The sequence below is a fragment of the Colobus angolensis genome, unplaced genomic scaffold, assembly GCF_000951035.1.
Source record: "Colobus angolensis palliatus isolate OR3802 unplaced genomic scaffold, Cang.pa_1.0 Scaffold456, whole genome shotgun sequence".
NCBI lineage: Eukaryota > Metazoa > Chordata > Mammalia > Primates > Cercopithecidae > Colobus > Colobus angolensis.
The window spans coordinates 550979-575446 of NW_012117999.1; the positions used below are offsets into that span (position 1 = coordinate 550979).

The 24468-nt window shown below is 34.8% G+C and overlaps 1 protein-coding gene across 2 annotated transcripts in view; it reads left to right on the top strand.

Moving 5' to 3' along the window:
• CSRNP3 (cysteine-serine-rich nuclear protein 3) overlaps nt 1-24468 on the top strand; it is a 214296-nt gene that overhangs the window by 85578 nt on the left and 104250 nt on the right. Inside the window, exon 1 of one of the 2 annotated variants that reach the window (XM_011958024.1) lies at nt 20420-20701. The exons of the other annotated variant lie outside the window; for it this stretch is intronic. The gene's annotated coding sequence lies outside the window, so the exon portion shown is untranslated. Of the gene's footprint in view, nt 1-20419; nt 20702-24468 lie in introns of those variants that run through there. 2 annotated transcript variants of the gene reach the window in all.

Here is a 24468-nt window from a genome sequence, read left to right on the forward strand (position 1 = left end):
TGAGCCAGATACATAGAAGGAGAGCTTCAGAGAGCATTTTAAGAGTTGCAAAACAAATACATAAATTCAATAAATATGAAAAGTGTGAAAAAACATTCATATTTATTTTCATTGGGGAATCTAACCTATTATTATGGCACAATGATAAATCATCAAGACAGTTACATTCCTGGCTTAATAAAATTTTATGGAAAACTTTATCACCACAACATGGGGAACCCAGGCTGCTGAGTGTTCTGACACAAAATCTTGGATCACATTTCTCTCTCCACATCTTTCATTTATCAGCATGTTGGTCAGTGTGGCTCAAGTGGAAATTTAAGTAAAAGAGAAGAAAGCTATTAGTTTTTCTGCAAACATCTAAATAATGATCTTATGGAATTCTCAATTAATGTAAATGTGTTGTATACTAAAATAGTCTCAAGGCAGGATTCCACTTGCTGGTGCTCTTAAGCTGCCCACTTGAGACCCTGCAACTATCTCTTTCAGTAATCTGAACAGAAAACCAACCAACCATGCATTCCAGCACAAAGCTCATCCTCAGTCAATCAGTATAAGGTGAGATATACTTTGGGTTTTGCAACAGAAGTTAGGCGATTGTCAACTGTGGACACAATAGGATAATAGAAGCTAAAATTTATTGAGTTCACCATGAACCAGTTATCTGATCATCACTTTATAGTTACATCTCCTTTAACCCTCAGCAACCTAAAAGGGGCAAATTATCATTATCTTCTTAAACAGGCATCCTGAGACCCTCTATCACCTTCTCCTTCCCTGAAAATGTTAGATCTTGTCTCACTGTTTTTCTCTCTCTAATACCATACTTTCATAATTCTCTCTCTTTTTTTTTTTTTTTTTTTCTGAGATGTGTGCAATCTTGGCTCACTGCAACCTTCTCCTCCTGGGTTCTAGCAATTCCCCTGCCTCAGTCTCCTGAGTAGCTGGGACTACAGGTGTGTGCCACCATGCCTGACTAATTTTTGTAGTTTAGTAGAGACAGAGTTTCACCATGTTGGCCAGGCTGGTCTTGAACTCCTGACCTCAGGTGGTCTGCCTGCCTCGGCCTCCCACAGTGTTGGGATTACAGGCATGAGTCACTGTGCCTAGCCATACCTTCATAATTATTTGTAATATCAGTGTTCATGTAGATGATTTTTCCAGTGGTAGTTTTGTGATTATGTTCTCCAACCCTGTTACGTTTCATTTTTTTTCCTATATATGTACCATACACATTTTTATGACCAGTAACTGTAGTCTTTTCATTATCTCAGTCTCAAGCAGCCCACTGTCTAGCCCCTACCTCCTATCTTTCTAGCTGTCTTCTTCCAGCCATCAGAATCCTATAGCTCTTCAACCTCACTGGGACCTACTCTACATAGATCCTACCACCTTTCCAAGTCCATCCTTTTTTACTAAAATAACCTAAATTTCATCGTCCATCATTGTAATCACTTCCTTAAGTTTATTTTCAATTCCCTTTGCCCATCTCTCTTGCTTTATAGTATATGCATGATATGATCCCATATTCTATACCTATTTTCATACAGCCAAACATGGCTGGAGAAAGTGCACAACTGTGCTAAGGTATTTCCATTTAAATTCATAACCGCTCATTTCAGCTGAATATAGGTGGTAGCCACCAATTCTTATTTCCCAGATCCACTCATTTCCTCCCTATCCAGAAGATTTATTTCTTTTCTTACTGCAAAACTTCAGTTTCTCTCCATCCTCATCTTCATGGTCTTGTTTCCCATTTCACTGATAAAATAAAAGCAGAATAGAACTTCCATAAGCTTTCCCACAAAATTTCTACCTTCCATTTGTCATTATGGATGTTTGTGTTTCTATCCAAAACCAGCTACTCAACTGGTGCAGTAGGTCCCATTTCTTGTTGGCTACCCAAAGACACTGCTCCCAGCGGATGCCTCACTGTCCTACATCATCGTCTCCTTCTACTATATCATTTTTATCAGTATATAAATATACTGGCTTTTAAAAGACTTTACAAATGAAAAGTTTCTTTTCTGCCATGTCACCTTCCATCTACTGCCCCATTTCTTCCCCATCTGCTTAGCAAAAGTCCTTCAAAGAGCTATTTATCCGCTGATCAGGCATTGTCTTTACAACTTCGTCAAAACTGTGAAGATCACAGTGCCTTTCACGTTTCTAGGTCTAATTGTAAATTTTCAGCCATCCACTTACTTGGCCTATCAGTAGTTGGAGAGAGTTGATCACTCTCTCATCCCTCATGCATGCTACACAACGCCCCCCCCCCGCCCACTCCTCATTTTTTTAAGACACTCTTTGCTGCCAAGAAACCACACTCCTGTTTTTTCTCCTATCACATTGTCTGCCTCTTAGATTCCTGTGCTGGTTCTTCCTTATTTCCTCCATCACTGAACATTGGAGTACACAGGACCTAGTCCTTAGACTGCCTCTTTTTCCTGCCTAGGCTTTAAATATTATCTGTTCACTGGAAAATTTTTATGTTTAGCTTGAAATCCTTCCATGAACTTCAACTTTTATATATAGCGATAGATAGATAGAACTACCTATTTGACATCTCCACTTGAATATGTAATAGACATCTCAAAGTTAAGATGAACTAACCTGAACTCTTGTTCTTACCCATCATTCTGAAAACCTTTGCAGACTTTCCCAGAACAAACTGCTAACATCATTATTGTAACTGCACAGGTGAGGATCCTTGGACTCAAGATTGTGTCCTCTCTTTTTCCTCACTCAACATTTAGCAAATTCTTTTGGCTTTACTCCAAAAGATGTTGAGAATAAATCATTTTTTACTACAGTATGATCCAAGCCACCATCATCTATTATCTGGATCTTTGGAATAGCCTCCTAATGAGGCCCCTGATTCCACCTTGCTGTCCTTTCAAACAGTCAGAGTCATCTTAAACCTTGTGCAGATCATTTATTTCTCTGCTCAGGACTCTCCACTGACTCTTTATTTCACTCAGAGTAAAAGTCAAAGTTGTTACAATGGGCTGCAAATTATAACACTGTCTGCTGATTCTCTTACTTCCCCGATCACATCACCTACATCTGACTTCATCTCCTCACTCCCTCACTTGCTCACTCGTCTCCAACACTCTGGCATCCTTGTTAGTCGTTGAACATCTTAGATCCCTTGCATTTACTATTTCTTCTTTCTGGAATTCTCTGTACCCCAGATATTCTCTTGGCTTACCTCCTCACCTCCTTCAGGTCTTAGTTCAAATATTGTTTCTCAATGCACCCTTCCCTAATTAGAAAAAAATTGCTTACCACCCCCTGAAACACAAGACTCTACATCCTACTCCAATGCACTTACCACTATCTGATATATTGTATATTTTAGTTAGTTTCTTTTTGCCTACATATTTGCTTTGTCCCCTTTTTCTTCCACTTCCACCAGAATGAAAGCTCCTTGAGGGAAAGATTTTTTGTGTGTGCCTAGAATAGTACCAGTAATACAGATAGCATGTGATCAATAGATACTTTTCCATGAATGAATTGAGTTTTCATTTTACAGATGAGGAAACTGGCTTCAAAAGTACAAAGCCCAAAACCATAGAGCAAGTAAGCTGTGCCACTAAGAATAGAAAGTGAGCAATATGACTCCTGTGGCATATTTTTGACCCTTTTCTCCTAGAGGGCTCTAAATGGCTTGCCAAGTCGTTCAGCCTCTTCTTTTGGGCCTGTTTGCCAGATATTAGAGTAGGAGCTGGGTAGTCAATGACTCACCTACCATACTTTGCCTACTCATTGATAGTGAAACTGAGATGGTTACACAGGCAAGAAGGACCGCTTTCAATATAATTGGGCAAATAAAATGGAAACAATGACAAAAGGCTCTTATCCCAGTTTTGTGAATTCAGAGGCTGAATCTTAATATGTGAGTAGGCATTAGTCAGATAAAGAGAAGAGGAGCTATTTTAGATAATAGGAATAGCATGTGCAATGTCGTGGAGGCATACGTTTGCATTTTATGTTCAGTTTCTATTATTGGGGAATAAAAAGCAACATAGGATATGATCAAAGATAAAACTGAGACAGGAAGTGGAGTCCAGATGGTGGAGGGACTTGGTGCCATGCCTAGTATCTTCACAGTCTATCCCTCAGGAGTTTAGCAGGGGAGTTCCTTTGTTTAGATTTGTGTTTTAGATTGTCTACCTGGTAACACTGTGAAAAGGGGGACCAATGACTAGACCAGTGCCATGGTCTCTTTAGGAGAAGACAGCAGTAGCAGGGATGCTGCTGAAGGTGCAGAACTGAGAAACATTTGGAGGAAAAGTCAGTGATTATCAGTGACTAAATAAGTCAAATTAGTGGTAGGAAAGGAAAGTATTGAGGGTAATTCCAGGTTTCTTGGATTCAGCAACTGGGATAGCGCTATTGGACCAAGGCATGAGATGCAAGAGGAAAGGGATGTTTGATGGCATTGACTATAGACTCACTGTTTGACACACTGACTTTGTGATTTCTGAGGCAAATCCAAGTGGTGAAACAAGTTTGAAGGTCTAAAGAGATCTCAAGACTAGAGACGTAGATATGGAGGTCATCTACAAAAAAAAAAATCAAACCCTGAGAATGGATTAGATTGCCAAGGCAAACAGAAAGGGAGCAGGAAGTAGTGGGTCAAGAACTCTGAGGACCTCCATGTGGGAATGGTTACAGGAGAGAAGGTTGGATGAAGAGGGACCTGCATGGCAACCAAGAATCAAAAGTCAGAGAGGTGGAAGAAAACTAGGAGAATTTAACGTGAGTGACAAAAATAGAACATTTCCAAATGTCTGAGAAAAATAAGAAAAAGAATATCTGTACTGAAAAGATCAGTTTTAAAAGATCGGTGGGAGCAGATTCATTGAATCTGAATGAGAGATGAGAAATTAGAATAATTCTCAAAAATATTGGACATAAAATGAGGGTGGAACAATATCAATAGAGCAATGCAAGAAGAGCTTCTCTTGTTTTGGCTTTTGAATAAAATGAGAGGGTGTGATCTGAACTGATAGTTAGCCTGAACACACTGAAATTACCCAATAGTTGTTTACAGCTGGTACCAGCTCTAATTGACTAACTTATCTATTTGGATTGGTTAGAAACTAGAGTCACTGCTAAATATTTTTAATATTCTCCTCAGTGTGATTATAGGCTGAGGGGAAGTTGAAAAGGAAAAGTGGCAAAAGTGGCCATCTTATATAGCAAGGGTCAGCAAACTATGGCCTGTGGTACAAATCTGCCTCACTACTTGTTTGTATATGGCCTTCAAAGGGTGGTTTTACATTTTTAAGTGATTGAAAAAAAAGAAAGAAAAGAACACTTCGTGACACATGAAAATGTTATTAAATTCAAATTTTAATGTCTATATATAAAGTTTTATTGGAACACAGTCACATTCATTTGTTTACATACATTTATATATTTGTTTAACTGCAGCTGCTTTCACATTAAAACAACAGAGTTGAGTAGTTGTGACGGCAACCATATGTTTTGCAAAAGCCTAAAATATTTACTGTGTGGCTTTTTACAGAATAAACTTGTTGACCCCTGATTTATAGTATCATATCGGTGAAGAAAGAGGGAGAGGGAATTAGAGAGAGGGAGAAAATAGGATCAAGGGAACATAAGGAAAGATTGGCCTTGAAAAGAATAAAAGGATACTTCGTCTTGTAAAACTGAGGGAAAGGATGATAGGACTGTGCAAATATAGACCAGTTTGTTGATGCTGGAGGAGAAAGAGGAGGGAGCTCCCCCACAACCATATATACCCCACACTCTAAGTTAAATGTGTTGGCTGCCATTGATCATGACATTTTAGAGGACAAAAACTGTGTCGTATTCATCTCTGCCTCCCCCACAGCTTTCAGCACAGTGCCTTCCTTTCAGCCATTCTCACTAAATATTTAATTGAATCCCAGGTGAAACTCTATTATAAGCACATTCCTAGAAACCTCTGCCCTTAGGGGCTTGGATTTAATTCTCTTACTATGTAGCCTGCATTTATTAAAGTTTGATGTTATGTTTACGGGTGTGAAGAAAATGGAATCCGGTTTCTTAGTTAATTTTCACTTTGCTAAATGGAGTCAATATTGTTAGAGAGAGTTAATATTCTTATTAATATTGGCCATTTTTCCCTTTTTTCAACCTGAATAGTTCCATAAATTACTAAGGGAATTTTGAGAATAAATATTATACAAAGATAAGGTATTCATGCAGATTTTAAAAAGCCACTAACAATGTAAAATCAGGACCACTGGGAGAGTTGAAAAATTAAGGGGGGGAAAAAAACTATTGTACAGTAGAGAATATGGCAACATTTGGTTATTTTATTTGGCCAGCATGGTGGATTTTAAAAGTCTGAATATTAATGCCCTTGGGTATACTCTACTCATTCACTGCCATTGTCACAGTTGCTGGTGTCTTATACCTGCTCATACAAATATACTGCCAGGCTGGATCTTAAAATAATTTAAATGTATAATTGCTGATGAAGGGTTAGCTGAAAGCACAAGAGCAGTCCACATGACCTGCTTGGGGTTTACTTTTTATCGTGGAATGTATATTTTCAAAGGTTTTACATAAGTTAGTGAGCAATTTTCTCTGCCTTTAGGGAGGACCATATCTGTATCATTTAAATTGCTATTTACATTTAAAAACCATTTGTAGAAAAAAAATCCATCATTCCATTATTAAACAAGGGGAAAATATTCAGGTTAAGATAATAAAAGAGTTTGTAAGACACACACACACACACACACACACATTTACATGAATATACACATTTACTCTGATTAGTCAAATCACCAGATCCCTCTTGTTTCCTATGTAGCCATGACAATTACAAATTAAAAAAAATTAAACGGCATGCATGTGAAAGTGTCAATGATTTTACCTACTACTCAATTGATTGTGAATGGGAAAATTAATTTTGCCAGCACTCAGTTATCTAATGTTCTTTAGTTCCCCACAATCAATCTTTGCATCTCTAAAGGGAGCTGTGCAAGTGGTGACCTATAATGACATTCATCTTGCCATGATTATTCTCATTACTAATCTTCTAACAGGCATAGGTTGCTGAAAGGGATACTGTAATGTGACTGATGACAGTGGTATAGTACCCAACTAACCAAATCTACAAACTCATCTAAATAATCTATGGTACAGCATAGACTAGAGTGCAGCATAGGCTTCAATAACGTGATGTGTCAGAGACTACTGAGAGAGAGAGAGAGAGGGAGAGAGAGAGAGAGAGAGAAATGTGCAAAGAAGAAAAAAGCAAATTACTTTGCCTGTTAATCATATAAAAATTGGAATATAGGAGTTTTTATTTCTTCTGATTTTTTCATTATATTCAAAATTTTAGTTATCTGGTACTTTGCTACTTTTATTAATAAATCTCTCTGGTACTAGAAAAAGAGCCTGGTCTGTGAAGGTGAAACATACAAATAATACAGTCTGTCAACTATTGATCTCTACTGATCAAAGTGTCCCCTCTAAGATCACTTGTTCTGCATGGTATAATACTCCTCATAGATAAAGGCTAAGTGAAATAAGATATGGTCTTTAGTTGAACAAGGTTTTTACTATCTTAATTTTTAGCTTTCTAACTGGTAAACCTTTAAATACACTAGACCAAGATAAATGCTGGGAAATTGACATTTTTAAAAAAATGAACAAAAAATAATTTATTAATAGACTTTATGCAAGGAGTCCCAGAGTCATTCACAAGTAAATAAAAGAAAAGGGATGTGTGATGAAACTAATAGTGGTACTAATAAGGAAAATCAGGCTCTATTGTCACCATTTAGCTTTGACACGTTAGAAAGTAAAATAATACAATTAAAACAAGAGATCTATAAAAACAAATATTAAATGTATTATGCACTTTAAGTATCTTCCTCTTCTATTTGTCCCATATTATGAAATCACTCTGAATGCAATTATTTTATTTTATTATTTTTTTTTTTTTTTGAGATGGAGTGTCGCTCTGTCACCCAGGCTGGAGTGCAGTGGCGGGATCTTGGCTCACTGCAAGCTCTGCCTCCCGGGTTCATGCGATTCTCCTGCCTCAGCGTCCCAAGTAGCTGGGACTATAGGCACCCACCACCACTCCCTGCTAATGTTTTGTATTTTTAGTAGAGACAGGGTTTCACCATGTTAGCCAGGATGGCCTCGATCTCCTGACCTCCTGATCCACCCTCCTCGGCCTCCCAAAGTGCCAGGATTACAGGCATGAGGTTATATTTTTCTTAAACTAACGGATTATTTTATACTCCTCCTTATCCAAAGACAAAGATTACGATTAGATTCTATTGCTTTCCTTAGGAAATGTTCTTATCATTTTACCCAGAAATTTTCCCCTAGTTATACAGTGGAAATGTTTATTGAATGGGAATATCAATGTAAATAGTATAGATATAGCCATCCCTAGAAGCAGAAGAAATTGCTCAGTGACTTTTGTAAAGCCCTTTTGAAAATTACCCATGTCACTAGCCTGTGGAGGAAGAGAACTGAGTAGTTACTACCTTTTGCTAGTAATCACCTCAACCACAACTTTTATAACTCTCACGAACAATCCTTATTCATCCATCTTTTTTCCTGCATCCTCTTCTGTCTTGATACTCTGTAGCTAAGCCAGGTTTTACACTACCTTTTCTCTCCACTCGTAAGCTATCTGGTTCCCACTGAATGAGTCTCTCTATTCCCTACAGCCATCCTATCTACTCTGATAGTGTCCACCTAAACCACAGGAAGCATAACTGCAGTTTTGTAGCATTTGCTATCAAATGGAGTTTGAGTTGTTCAAATCATTCTGTTTTAGGTAGGAAGCAAAGCAATTCAGCAATCAGGTGTACTATGTAAAAGCAAAGCTCAAAATATCTATGTATAATTTTGTTAACTGCTCAATCAGATATGAAGTGCAGATCCTTATGGTAAACCAGACTTTTTCCGTTTATGTACTTGGCTTGCAGATCTGATCTTTTAGTGGTATATCTTTAATTGCTTTAAACTGTTTGTTTCGCTAGTGTTCATGATGTGATTTGGCTCACTGGAGCTTACATTTGAGAAGCAAAAAATACTATTACTTTTATATTTAGTGATAGCTGTCCACTTCTGCATAGTGGATTTAGGGTCAGAAGACATGCCTTTAAATACTACCTGTCTTACATACAAAAGGATATACTTTAATTCCTTATATTAGTTAGTAAGGTAGATTCAAAATCTACCTTTGAATAAAATTTAAATTTTTCTGCAGTTAAATAATAAAAAGTCAGAATACCTGAGTTGAAAAGAGCATTAGTCTAAACTAGGAAAGTAGCCACTCGAAATCTTTATGCCTTACATTTGTCGTCAGTAAAACTGGATAAAGTTACAAGTAAGTGGTCCATCTACCTTTCATGTCTACCTAAACATGAAAGCAAATGTTTACAACTTCTTAGGAGAAAATTTGAGACCATCCAAGGTTGAATATATTCAAGTTAGGACACACAACCCCCCTAAAAGACCGTAGGAAATTGAGCTCAAAACGCGAGAATGGTTGATTTTTTTTTTCTCTCTTCTTCAAGAGTAATTTCGTACTTTTTCAATTCAGTAATTATTCTTCTATTTGTTCTGGTTTCTTGATATTCTACAAAAAGTCATTTCAATGTTGGCAATTTATTCACTGAATCCAAAATGGACTGTTCATTTGGATTGTATTCTCTCTACAACTATTACATTTACTCTCTCTTCAGAGAATTTAATGCCAATGTTTACCAAATTGCTGCAACACAGTCCACACCATAATTTCTTTTGTCTTAGGAAATTATCCACAGCAAGCTTAAATTTTAATATTTGCTACCCACAGTATGTTCTTTCTCTTAAATGGAAAGGATAGACAGTTGTGATAGACAAAAAAAACGGTAAGGAATTTCTATTTTGTAAACTCTTTTTCTTTCTGGTCTGTTTGTTGTAGGTTTAACTGGGATGGGCAGGAAGGGATTCTCATTATTAATCAATGTCTCAATAAGTATTTCTTGCATTAAATACTAATAAAGTCCAGTGAAATTAATTCTGAATGAATATACATGAAAAGCCCTTTTATATGTAATATTAATTAACACATGAACATTTTATTCTAACTTCATTTTTTATTTAACTCATGCCATGAGTTGACAGAAAGCTTTTGTTGACAGAAGTAGTATTATATATTTGCTGATGTGTTGATTCAAAATGTAAAAATGTTTACAAAGGGCCGTTAGCAAAGCCTGAACATCCCCTGATGTACAAGTATCCCTATTTTAAAAGAAATCCACCTGTGACTCCAAAGAGACTATGTTAGATAACTGTGTGCAAAATCACAGAACTGGTCTTGGACAGACGTGGAGGTAGGTTGAAGCTCATCTCCTCTGCATTTGAAAGAAAAAGCGGGAAAGGAGAAAAGTCATTGACAATGGGGATGATAATGATGATTGGTTCTTGAGAGAAGGGCCCAAGAAGTTTTATCAGTAGGATAAATTTTTAACAAGGCTGAAAATGTGTTACCAGCTGTGGAACAGCTGCAACTGGGGAAAAAATGCAAGACATTTTGTCTGATCCAATTCTCATAACCCTGTTGTTGGGGGAGTAACAGTATATGCAGTATCTCCAGATTTTCATCTGGTTCATTTAGACAAGCTTGAAAAACATAAACTGGAAGTAAGTGTTAAACAATAATTCTGTCCTCTGAGCAATTTGAATCTTACCAGCACATTCTAAAGATAGCTGTCTCAAAGCTCGTGTCCCCTTTATGTCTATATTCTAAAAGCACTTTCACAAACACTTGTTCAACAGTGTTGAGCGTTTCTCATGGTAAGGTTTGTGGTGGACTCTAAAGATACAGATACAAATAAGACAAGGCCTTTGTTCTTGAGATTGCAGTTTATTAATATCTTTCAAGAAATGCAAACACATTTATCAGGCACACTATAAAATTTATATAGAGTAATAAAGAGATATGAAAGAGAGAGAAAGGGACAAGTTTTTTCACTCCATGTTAAAGGATATGGGAAGAGGCTCCAAAGAGGGGGCCCTTTAGAGCTGAGCTTTCAAGAGGGTGGGAGAGTTAACTCGATGAAGGAAAGAAGAGAGTGTGAGAAGTCAGTGGATGATATTCACATTACTGCTATGCTATAGACTGAAAATGTGCTTCTATACCAGAGCCTCCCATTTGCAGCCAAAGATTTATTGGGCAATACAAATTAAAAGCTACCTCTCAAATTGTTGCCTGGGAAACACTACGTGATGACTGGTTCTCTTTTAGTACACAATTGTGAAAGCAAAGTAAATATGGCCTGAGAAAGACTCCGTACTTCTATATTTGAATCCTGGTGGAGGAGTGGATGGACTGTAACCTAGCTTAATAGTCAGACAAAATTGAAAACCGAACTTAGGAGTGTGCACCTGTAATGATAACTGAGTCTTGGGCAACCCAGTGGTCACACTTCAACCACTCATAGATTGCTAAGTGTACAAACTGTGTTCAAATAAGGTAAACGTCAACCTGTAACCAACCCAGCTGTTTCTGTACCTCATTTCCCTTTTTTTAATCTATAATTCTTCTCCCACCACGTGGCTGCGCTAGAGTCTCTGTGAATCTGCTGTGATTCTGGGGGCTGTCCAATTCGTGAATTGTTCATTGCTCACTTATACTCCTTTAAATTTAATTTGGCTGAAGTTTTTCTTTTATCACAATTAATAACCATAACAGAATTCAATGACAATATGCTTAGGTTCAGAAAACTTCAGCACCAGGTCTCTCTGGGACAGCAAGAAAGCACGAGTTCAGCTGCTGGACTTTTGTCTTCCAGGCACCCTCTGAGTATAACAGAGACCTAGTATAAAGACACTAATATTTTTCCAATTAGACGCATGTGCCACAAGCCTTCTCTGATGTTGCTGCTGTTAAATTTCACATGAAACTGCATAATGCCCAGCTACAAATTTTTGCAGCTTCTGAAGATCTTCCTCCAACTTAAACAAGTACCACATCCCTGTAGTGCCCTTGTAATTTTTCGTGAAAATAAAATCTCCCCCACTTCCCCAGACAAGTAAACTAATTCATCATCATGTAGGGTTTGGCAGCTGGCTCTGTAGTGTCACTCCCTGACACCTAAATGTGCCACCTCTAATCACCCCTTTTGATCTATCGCCACCTAGGGAAGGAATGGAAACAGTTATGTGAACCCCCTTGCAGTACCTGGGAAGCAAATTTAGAAGAGCAGCACAGTGTGTGATTTCTTAAAGAAAATTTTCAAAGAAATCTGTTCATCAATCAAAGCAATCAAGTCTTTAGGGATCCTAGTATGGCATCAAGTTTCAAATTCAGCCTAAGGGTGGAGAGTGGTAGCAAAGATCAATTTCCTTGATATCTAAAAAGCTTAAACATAACAGCAGTTGCAATTATTTAAACGGTATTCCTTTAAAAAAATGCTTTTCTTCTTATTAAAATAATGTTTATTATAACTAATTCCATTACAATAACAATTCTAATATTAAATTTGGCATTGTATTAATAACAGAAAGATGGAGAATATAGAAAAAACCAAAGCAGAAAATTAAATGGACCTATTATGTAATTCTAAGAGATTTTATAATTTTGATTATATTTTTTCTATTATTTTATGTTCATGCATATTTAAAACACTGAGATCACAGTGTGCGTATTGTTTTATACTAGCTCACAATCTCTTAATTTTTTTATGTTTCTCCCTAGTCTTCTTCTATAGCTATTAGCTGTCATCATATTTGTTTGTATTTCTGGCCAATTTGTTCACTGATTATTATTTTGTAAACATTCTTATTGTTTCTACAAAATCATAATGACTGATTTTAATCACTATCTGATATCCTACTATATTAGTAAGCGTGTTTATATCCTACTATATATATAAATATTTATTAAATATATTTGGGTGATTTAAAGCTTTAATTATTATAAATGTGGTTTCTTAAAATTTTTTTGTATGTAAAAGTTGCATTCTTCTTGTTGCTACCTGGTTCCACAGTGGCTATAGAATATAGTAAATTGGAGTGATGTAGCCATAGGCTTCCTAGGGCAAATAAATATTGTCTAAATATGATGTAACAAATATATAGAGACAACTTTCAAGCACCTCACTGTGAGTGACTGGGAAACAGTAGCAGTATAACGCCCAATTTTGTCTCAGCTACCATAGTTGAATGTTCCACAGATAATCATCAGTAATTAAAAAGGCAAAGATCCAAATCATGCTATGGCCTACAAAAAGTAGCAGTTGCTGTAGTATCCATGGTTGTCACCTAAAGTTATCAGGGGGCATAATATTCCAATAAAATGTGTTTACACTCCTCTCTGTTCTTAATACCACACAGTCAGCTAGTCACATAAGAAATTCTTAGAATATATAAGTAGAGTTTATTAAGACTGTTATCAAAATAACTTGTTTTTACTAGTTTGTTTACAAGGCTAAGTGCTTTTCTTAAATGAAATGTTGATGTTCTAAACTAATAAAGGTATGAAAAGAATATCTGTCCTTTAGCAAGACCATGAGAATTAAATACCACTACCTTCTAATATGAACGAACACACGTGTACTATAACAACATGTGTATATAACAGTCATACCCCAGTGTAAGAAGGCTGTATAATTTCCTTCCTTCCAAAAATAAAAAACAGAGCCAAATATGTTTGGATCATGGTTTCATGTAATAGTGCTCTTTGATAAAAATAGACATGAATAATGAATACTAAATAGGAAGCTGACTATATGAACAAGAAAGAAAATGCATGCCTCATATCAAAGAAGCCAGTCACTAGCATTTAATAGCAAGCCATGGAATTAAGCTCATTAAAACATTTGCCTAAAGGAGAAATCTAATTTATTTCTTGTATTTATTCATGTTGTATGATTAATAGAAAGCATGGAGGTGGATTTCCTGATCAGGAGCATGATTTTAATCTGCACAGAATATTTTTATATAGTTTTCTTACATGAGTATTACAATTGATGGTATTCAAGATTTGAAGTTTTATTGTAAACAAAGTAACCACTCTTTGTTCTTTCTTAACCTTTAATCAGGCCACTGAGGGAAATTCCGTGCTTTTAAAAGTTAACTGTGACAGACAGAATTGTGTATCTGGGTTCATAGACAGAATCTATGAATCTCCTTTCTTCCAAACCCTCTGTCAAATTCATTCTTTTAAGACTCTCCTTAGTTATTTAATAAAGCTCAGTCATAATCAAACCAGTCAAATACCTTGTATGACTACAGACAGACTCTAAGATGCATTTCAAACATCCCGGCATTACAAATGCACAGTCCTATCAAGATAAAAAAAAATCTTAGCATTTTCAGAGTGATTTTTAGTTTCCTTCACACATACATTAGTCATGCCTCAATATCTGTGTACATTCTAGCCCTTCTGCCTAGAATACCCTTATATTCCATAAAAGAACTCCTACTCATTCCTGAAGATTTATTTCCCATGTCACCTCTGCTGCAAAGCCCACCATGACTACCTTAGATAAGATGTCACAGTAGAGCCATGTCACAGTAGAGCCATACTGGGTTAAAACCACACTACCTGGGTTGGATTACAGTCTCTATCACGTGATGCCTCAATGGTTTCATCTGTAAATTAGAGATAGTAAAAGTAGCTACCTCATAGGCTTGTTGTGACAGTTATATGAGTTAATTAATACATGCAGAGCCCTTTGGATTTTGTAAATTCTTGATAACTATTAGCTGTTTTTAGATAGTATTGTGCACACCACCACATCCAACTAATTTTTAAATTTTTTTTTTTTCAAGGCAGGGGCTCACTGCGTTGCCCAGGCTGTATATTCTTATATATTCTTCAATTATAGAACTCGTTTCATTATGCTGTAACATCTCTTTTTATCTGCTCCTGCCTCTAGATGAAGAGGTACTTAGCTTGCAGACTGCCATCTCCCTAACATATCAGAACAATGAACTTGGTTCCAAGACTATAGAACTCAGTGACTGTAAAATGGATAAATGTATGAATTAATGCATAAATCAATAAATGAACCCAGATGAATAATATGCCAAAATTGTTTCTGTATGTCTCTGTGATACAAATAAAGTATGCTCATTCTATTAGCCAAGTATTTGTGGATTTGTATTGGTGAAATAAAATATAGGAAACTATTTTTCTTATGTCTTGACCCCAAAAGCAGTGTCATAACCCTTTTGCTTATGGTGCAACCAATAATAGGACTGATGGTTTTTCCATCAGTCCTGTTTTTTTTTTAAACCTGCTCCGTTCATATTTGACTTTAGCATATGCTATTTTACTCCATGTTTTATTTTGTCACACTTTAGACATCTAATTCAGCATAAGAAGAAATCATTACAGTCAACATTTATGGTCACTAAGAAATAAACATATCTTTCGTGTTCTCTCAGAGAAGGTTCGCTTCATTTATTCTTTTCTCTCGATAAATACTGTTTTCTAATGCTTTTGTAATGATAGAGACTTAAGGGTGGGGAAAAAATCTGGATACTTTCTTCTCTGTGTCACTTTGTATAAAGACTTCTTTACAGCCATGTTCAAATGATTTATGTGCATATTGTAGATGCAGTAGCAGCAATTATAGACCTATCCTTACCACTTAACCTGCAACATTCTGAATGGCCATTCACTGGCCACTTAAGCTAACATCTGCTGCTTTGGTAGTCTAATATCCAAATAGAATGAAAAATTGAAAGGATAAAACTCCAGTAGGCTTGTTTACTTCAATAGGTAATGGTGGCGTGTGTGTGTTTTAAGTCTTAGTTTGCATTATCCAAAATTATCTGTTTTTTATCTTTGCATAACTAAAACATATGTGTCTTTTCCACATTATTTTTTCCTAAATTAGAAATCAGACACAAGAAAAAAATATAAACACTATCCACTGTGTACTTTATTTAAGTGAGATCCTATTGTTTTACAGTTATTCTCAGCCTCCCAAATATAACATTAACAATGTTTGATACTAATAATTTGTCACAGTGCTGGAAAGTTAACTAACTGAGGCAAATACAAATAAAAATACCTGTGAAATTACTGAATCTGTGTAATGAAACTATTTTAATTAATGCTCTTTTGGATCTAATTGGCAGCTTAAACATTGAATCATTGACTTTTAAGGCTATCAATAAGATCAGAGACCAGTTTATCTAAACAATTTTAAATATTTCATCATTCTCACTGATGGATTCCTTTCTTCTCCTTCCTCTGTCACCGCCTTTATTTCATGCCCCCATTGTTTCTCCCTGATTCTTCATCAGATCCCAGCTGCTGCCACAGTGCTCCACCAGGCTAGCCCCTCCTCAACTGCCAAAATTATCTTCTTTACTCATTGCTTTGCCCATACCTCTTATCTTATCCCCTGGTGACTTTACAATGTCCTGCATGTTGCAAACATCTTCTCAACCTCAGCTTCAGAGGGATCTAAGAGAGAGCACCAGACATCCTCCTTCAAAATCCCAATACATGCCTAAATCTCCTGTCACCCAAGTCTCTTCAAAGTCCCTCTTATTACAGTTAGTAAAGCTCTTGCTTTTATTTCTGGGCTTTTCCCAAAGTACCACTTACTACTAGGAACTCCCTTTTCTCCCATAGTGCCTATATGTGGCTTCTCCATCATGACAGCCTGAGGGCAGTGAATCCTCTTACATGGCAGCTCAGAGTTCTTGGACCGAGTGTTTCAAGAGGCTCAAGTGGAAGCCACAGAGTTTCTTAGGACCTAGACTTGGACTTTCCAGAGCATCACTGCTGCAGCCTCTACTGGCTAAGCAAATCACTCAGACCAACTAAGAATAAAGGTGGAGGGAATTAGACTTTACTTAGAATTGCAAAGAATTTGTTGCCATTATTTTTATTCTATTTAAAATATTTTGTTATGAAGAGAAGTTTTGTCTCTTCTAAATTAGAATACCCAAAACTAACAGGATACCTTACAATTTGACATTTGATAAATTATTTTTAATTACAAAAAGGATTTTTCTGATTTTAGCAGATATATTGAAAATAAGTGTACACATAAAATACATATTCACTCAATAAAATATGCAAACTTTTGAAAAAGTACCATTTAACACTTTCATATAACATGCTCAGCACCATTTTAAATTTTAAGCTAAAGAGACTATGATATTCTTGAGAACAGTGTATATTTCATTTTTATATCCCTAGCAACTGTCTCAGAGCTTGGTACATAGTATCTTCTCAATAAATGTTTGTTCGACTGAATTGAATTAGTCCTGGATTTTGAGGTTGACATAGCCAATTTGTTGACTTCTCTGAATGTGTTGTGAAGGAGAAGAAAATACAGCAAGAAAATCCAGCCTCATCAAGGGTGAATCCAATAGTAGCAACCGGTATGTATACCAGTTAATATGGTTCCAGGAAACACAGGTGATGGTGTTAGTAAATCTTTCTTCATGCAGTAGAATGTTCAAGAGATCGTCCAGTTAGCATAAGTTCATGTCTAAATTACTGCAAGAACTGGATAGCAAATATTTTGCATTACTTCTGATAAGGTTTGTTTATTTTGTACGAAAGGGGAGTAAATAAAAGAATTCTATGAGGCCTATTTGTCTTTAGAGAAAAAACAAGCTAATAAAGAGTCAATTGTAAGAGTTGACATAATTTTTTTCCAATTCACAGCTTTTAATATGTCAAAGTAAATTAAAACATCCTTTTAATCTTGGATGGAATTTGCTTCTTAAAGCTATGATCTTGTGTTTCTTTGTTAATTTCATATTTAAAAAATTCTTGGCCCATAAAATTGTTTTATAAGCAGAGCCACCATTGTTCATTGTGTAATTTGAGAATCCCTGGGACTATCCTCTTGCCATCTCACAGATTCCAGAGTTTTGATTAGAAGAATGGGCATATTTTGTAATTTGTTTTTATCCTGAGGCAATTTTATGAGATTTCAAATTATAGTACTTCCTAAATTTAATTATATTTTTTCTGCATGTATTAGAAAAAAAATCACCTCTTACTTCCAAAAGTCCTATCTACTTATTATACTTGTTTGTGTTGTTAGAATAATTTATTTAAAAAATTTTTAAAGCAATCATTAGATTTTATATCATATCTTTCCATTTTATTAATATTAGTTGACAATACTTGGTTAAAGCCAATTTAAGGAACTGAAGTACAAATTAATGCTATAGGTTTCCATGACATACTTTCCAAAGACTTTTCTGTTCCCGGTGTGCAGACTTGAAAACTAAGGCATAAGATGCTGAAATAATTTAGCAAGGTCATCTATGACAATAGCTGACCTGGAGAGATTATTACCATCCCGTGATTCATTCTGTCTCTTTCTAGTTCTGATATCTACCTCTAAATATCTTTTTCAACATGAATAAATTGTCAGGCTCTTATATTTAATACCATACACTGTAGACTTCCCATTGGAGACTCCCAATTTTACCGGTAATTTGTTTTAATTGCTAGCTACTTTCATATTCCTTGTATTTATTTATAGTTCCTTCTTACTGTTACATTATTCCTTTGCATATATACACACAAATTTCACATATATGTGGATTTTTTTCCAATTTCCCAACTCTTGTTCTCCCACTCCCACTTTCTAAAAACTTACAAGTAACTTAGTTTTCTGCTGTTTCTTTCCTTCCATTGGGCAACCATTTTATTTCACTGTTTTTGAAGTGATGCAGTAAGAAAAAAATGGCTGCCTTTTGTTTACTTCCTTGTACATTAGCATGGGTGACATGATCAAATACATTAACTAGGATGTACATATCTTAAGAACCCAGAAGTATACTATAAGCCAGAAACACTTTGTTTTCCCTTTTCTTGTAATGCCCCAAGGTTTTGCAGCTTTAGCATAGCTCTAATGCTGTGCTAAAAATGAACATGAACATTTGGGGACAAATGCATTAAAATGGTGGTATCTAAAACATATCTGAATATTTCTTTCAATGTTAAGAAAAACCCATCAAAAGGTATTTATTTAAGTCATAAACATTCTAAATCAATGCTAACCCTGCAAATAATATTATAAAGAAAGATTAACTCATTGTATTTAAAAGCTAAGCTATTTAACCATACTTGCCTATTCTGGTTTTAAATTGTTTTTAAAACTTTCCATTGACACACAAAAAATTTTGAATTACAATATTTTTTGCCCCAAAAGAATTTCTTATTAATGGAAGGCTTAAGCAAATATATATACATGTGTATGTATATTCACTTTTTGATTACTGAATTATTTATAAGTACCATTAAATTACTATATGTCTAACTATTCAGAAAATTTATTTTCTCATCTGTATTTTTGGTGCTTCTGACTTTTCCTTCCGTGTGTGCTGTTTGTTGCACTTTGCATGTATTTGTCATAAGATTTTCACTGAGACTTAAAAGTAACAAGCTTTCAAACATCATTTTAATTTAGTTATTAAAGAGATAAGAAATCGATTTTTTAAAATAAATTCCAATAACTAAATAGTTCTTTATTTGGAAATCCACAATCCATTTTCACTTTTGGAGAAATAATTTTATATATTCAAAAATATTTTTAGAAAGACAATCTGACTACACACACATACACACACATATTTGTGTATATATATTAATGTAACATTTGTGCAGTGGAAAATTCCTGTAAATGTTGAATAGTTTTCCCTGAAACTACTTGTTAACACTGAAATCAGATAAGGTAAATCATATGTTTTATTGAGGTAAGTGGTCTAAAATAAGGTACTGCAATTTAAAAAATTAATAAAAACCATATATCCTTTAGAACTTAAATTGAAATCTGCATTGTTCCTTTAAGTCTGCTGTTCAAGGAATGTGTCATCTTTGAAAAGATAAATTAATCATCTACTTCATTTATATACATCAATAAAAAAGATTCACCTTCTCATCTACTTTATCAAAAGTAATTAGGATATCTATTTTTATTCATATATAGTATCTTTTAGTGATTGAGATTTTAATTGAGGATATTTTGAAGGAAACAGAAATTATCTTTTTCCAAAAGCAAAACACCAAGAAAAAGAAATGCCAGCAATCTAAAGGTTAAAACATATTGCCAAATCATTCAGTAGCGCAAGGCTCTTTAATAACATTCGTACAAAAGTACTTTCAGAAAATATGAGATAAGAAATGGCTTTTTGCAAGTTCTCCTTCCTTAAATTATTATTCAGCCTCTTATTAAACTAAAATCTAGTTAACTTCTTTGGGAGCTTGCTCAAACATTTTCTATAATAATAATAATAAAAAAATCTTGTGAAGGGATTTCCATAAGTTGTGCTGCATTAGTGACTTAGAGCAGCTTCCTTATCTGTTATTCCTTCCTCCTAGTAGACCTCAGATGATAAAAATATCCATAGACACAGTGAAGTCAGTGGCACGCCTGGCTCTCTCAGACAAAACTCCATGTGATCACATATAGGCAGCCTCAGTGAGGCTGATGCCGTGCAGCAAGCAGTAGGTAATGAGTCTTTGTGCAGAGTGAAGCTCTTGTTGCTGAACAATAAAGCATATGGTACAAGCAATAAAACACAGGGCTGGGAAATTTAAGAAGATTCCTCTGAACCAGGAAGAACTGTGTCTTCGGTGATGCTGACACGTATTATAAAATGATCATTTATTTTGGATCCTAATGAATAAAGAGTGCAAGGACTAAGACTACAGCTATTTGAACAGGTTGGTGATTTTATAAATTACTCCAATACTTCCTTGTGTTTGACTGGATTTAAATTAGAATGGGCTGGTGTGTGTTTTCCCTTAAACAAAAACTTTGCAAGATATTTGTAGTGTATAATAGTAAGGATGCACTTGAATTGACCCAATGCAATTAAATTGTCGATGTAGTCAGATGTGACAGAGAAATGTTGATATCATTATATTAAACTGAAAAGTTATTTATTCTATTTTAAAAATTTATGGGTAAGAAACAAATTCATCCAATAATTTTTAATTTCTTATGTATGCAGAAATAATATAAAAGAGAATACTACTAACAAATAGCTCATGTAAAAAGCTTCAAAATTATTTTTCCAGTGTTAAAACAATCTGTATTGCAATAGTTTACATGTCTTAGAAATTAGATAATATATCATTCAAAATTTGTTGATGTGTTTTAGTATACTGCAAAAGGAAGGTTTGGAATATTCAATTATTTGAATTACAAAATTTAAAAACAAGGAAATTTTGAAATGTTAATAACACTATTAGAACAATGTATTTTATACTTTAGTAATACATATCTATATACATATCTATATTTATTTGTGTGCTTTTAATTTTTCATGTTATATTTCTTTTGAGAAATGGAAAAGATTATTGCATAAAACCCTTTATTTTATAAATATTATTCATTGATACTTAGAGAAAAACAAATTTGCTTAATTTTTAAGAAGAGATTATTTGATGATGCATATTTTTGTTGGTTTATCATTTAGAAAGATTATGCGTCTTTATGTATATTTATAAAATATGTACACACATGACCTTTTCTATGTAGAAAATAACCACTTCTTGCATTTATGAGCCATAGAGAAGTTTCTGTTTCAAATAGAGATCGTTGTGTGTAGCAAAATAAGGGAAGAAATAACTAGAAAATAATAGCACAACACTGAATCTGAATATCTTTGCCAAAGCCAGACGAGCATTGCTGCTATATGAATCTTTAGATTTAAATACATAGTTTAACTTTGCTCTACATTTTTACTGCTGTATTGTTTTAAAGGCATCCTGGGACCTAAATTCTTTACAATTAATTTTTGGACACCACTTAGGATGATAGTCTCTAAGGCACTTGGGCACATTTAACATTTTCAGAATTACTATAGTGACCTCATGTATTTGTGTAGCGACTAATAAAAATTTATGCCTGTAAGATGCTGTTTAAACCACAGCAGCAAAAAGAAATAGCCCATGTGCCTGATTATACGTGCAATATGTATTTGAATTTTTTAAAAAGCTGTGTTTCAAAAACAAGGGAAGTTAATGAAAATTTAAAATTGGCCTTCCACACGTATTTAAATGAAGCATTTGACTATTTGGGTTTCCTTGGTTACCATAGTCGCTGCTGACAGCTTCTTTTGGTGGGGAGGGAGTAAGCAGTGAGAATAGGACTCTAAAACAAAGCGTTAAAATCGTTTATCCATTAATAGACACGGGGGAATGTGATGCTGACAGCCCAGTAAAACCCGTGCCCACTCCCCATCGCGTATTCCTGCTCTCCCGTGATTCAGGTAGCCTGGCAGAGCCGCAGTTCCACAATTCCTTACCCAGCATTCCGTTTCAGCTGCTGGAGGACTGCCTGAGCCTTATGCAAATGAGACCAGCTCGGAGGCTTTGACTGCAGAAGCGAGAGGAGGGGGCAGAAGGGAGTTCAAAGGTCACAGGGCTGGTGGAAAGCTGGATCAGTTGCCTGAAAAAAATGTACTGGGCTTCTCTGCAGCAGTGTTTTGCAGCAGTTAAATGAAGTGTGCTTTATTTCTGAGAGTGAAGATTTTACAGCGTATGTGCCGTAGTCGTTTATAGTGCACGCAGGTATGGTGACATTTCATGATGCGCCTGATTCTTTTTCTGTTAAAGACACTGATGAGCATTGGCTATTTTAATTCATCATGGCAATTGGCAGGGTGTTCCTGGTTTTCAGGATTCCCTTAACTAGTTTATGTTTTAATTTTCTTCTTCTTATTTCTCTACTTGAAACATGGGTGTTTTATTCCAATAGAATAATTTCATGTGAGAAAAAACTGGGTTTAGGCTTCTAAATAATTCCATTTCGGGGGTAAGTTCTTTATTGAAGAGAGATCTTTGAGTTGAAACATCTAGATAAATATCGAGGCTTACAACTTTTAGAGGATTTTCACATTTTTTAAAGAAATGTATTTAAAATAAGATCTGAGTTCCTAGCCTAAGATTCTTGTGATGTATCTGGTATTAAATAATGGAGTTCTTTTGTTCATATCTCACACAATCTCATAAGGACAATTTTAATAAGTATATTTTCATTCCATTTTAAGGGTTTTGGTTTTCAGAGTTTTTGTTCTATGTTTTATTGCCAAACATCTTCTCAGAGCAATAATTTCTTATATTGGGGCTAGATCCTTTAAACCCTTCTTTGATTTTTATAATTGTTATAAATTCTCTTTGGGACTTTTTGGATAATGCTATTTGAACTTAATGTGTTCAACTTCCTATGACTTTTCCTTTCAGTTAAATCTGCATTGTAAAGTGATCCTTATAAATGTCACAGACAGGACAAAAGTCTTCTTTTCACGCACGAAATATCACACTTTTGTAAAATGTGTGATTACATCATAGGAAAGTCTGTCCTGCACCAAACAAATGTGTACTCACTTTTATTGTTCATATTTTTTTATTTCTGAAATATATTTTCAAACAAACTTAATTAAAACAGTACAATCAAACTGTTTATTCCTATCATTAAAGCATTTAAGTATATCAATTCAGCAGTTACAATGTTGATTAAAAAATGTTATTTTCATTTGCATCAACTGTGCATCTGTCTGTATTATTACAGGTTGTATGTGCATGAAAATATGTTGGAAAAGATGAAGAGGCAAAAATAGCTTTTAGCCATGAAATGACTGCCTTATGTTTTTATATTTGCATAAGATATTTAAAAATGAATTTTATGAAGCTTACATACAAAGATTGAGTACATATTTAGTTAAACTTAATTACTTTCTTTGCCCTGAAAAGAGGGAGTTAATTTTATTACAATGATTAAGATGAGGTGTTTTGGCAACAGTATGTTTTACTGTAAAATAGAGGGGGCCTTGAGGAAGAACCAAAACAGGAGGATAGCTGTTTAAAACAGTGAAGGACAGTTATTTCCAGTATTTATGAAATTCACTTAGTGGTTATTCAGGGCCAGATTCTCACCCTTTATCACTCTATGGGGACAGTATGACATTTATCCAGGATCCTGAGATTAATTTAGGAAAAGGAATTCATGTTTTGTATGAGCTTTTAAAAAATTCAAAAACTGACATTTTCTTCTAAACTGTTTCTCTTTTGAAACTTTCAACAATGACTTCAGGTAAAAGGGGTATTGTTTAAATTAGCTGTTTTCTTTTCATGTTGGTCAGAATATGCTGTCCTCTGGTCCAAACAATATTTATAGACTTTGCTTTTATATATATATAATATAACATAATATGCATATAATTATTTTATATATGTCTAAAACAATAACTATATATGCACACACATATGTGTAAAAATATATGTATGTTATACATATTGTTGCATATATTATGTATATACACACACACACATATATATATATATTTCAGGCAGCCAAAGAAAATATTTTTAGTGGTACATCATATTTAATCCAACAATTTTTTTCTTAAAATGTTTAATTTTATATGTAATTCAGCAGTGCCTGTAGTTTGTGTCTACTAATCCCTGTGTGTGTTGTAGGCAGA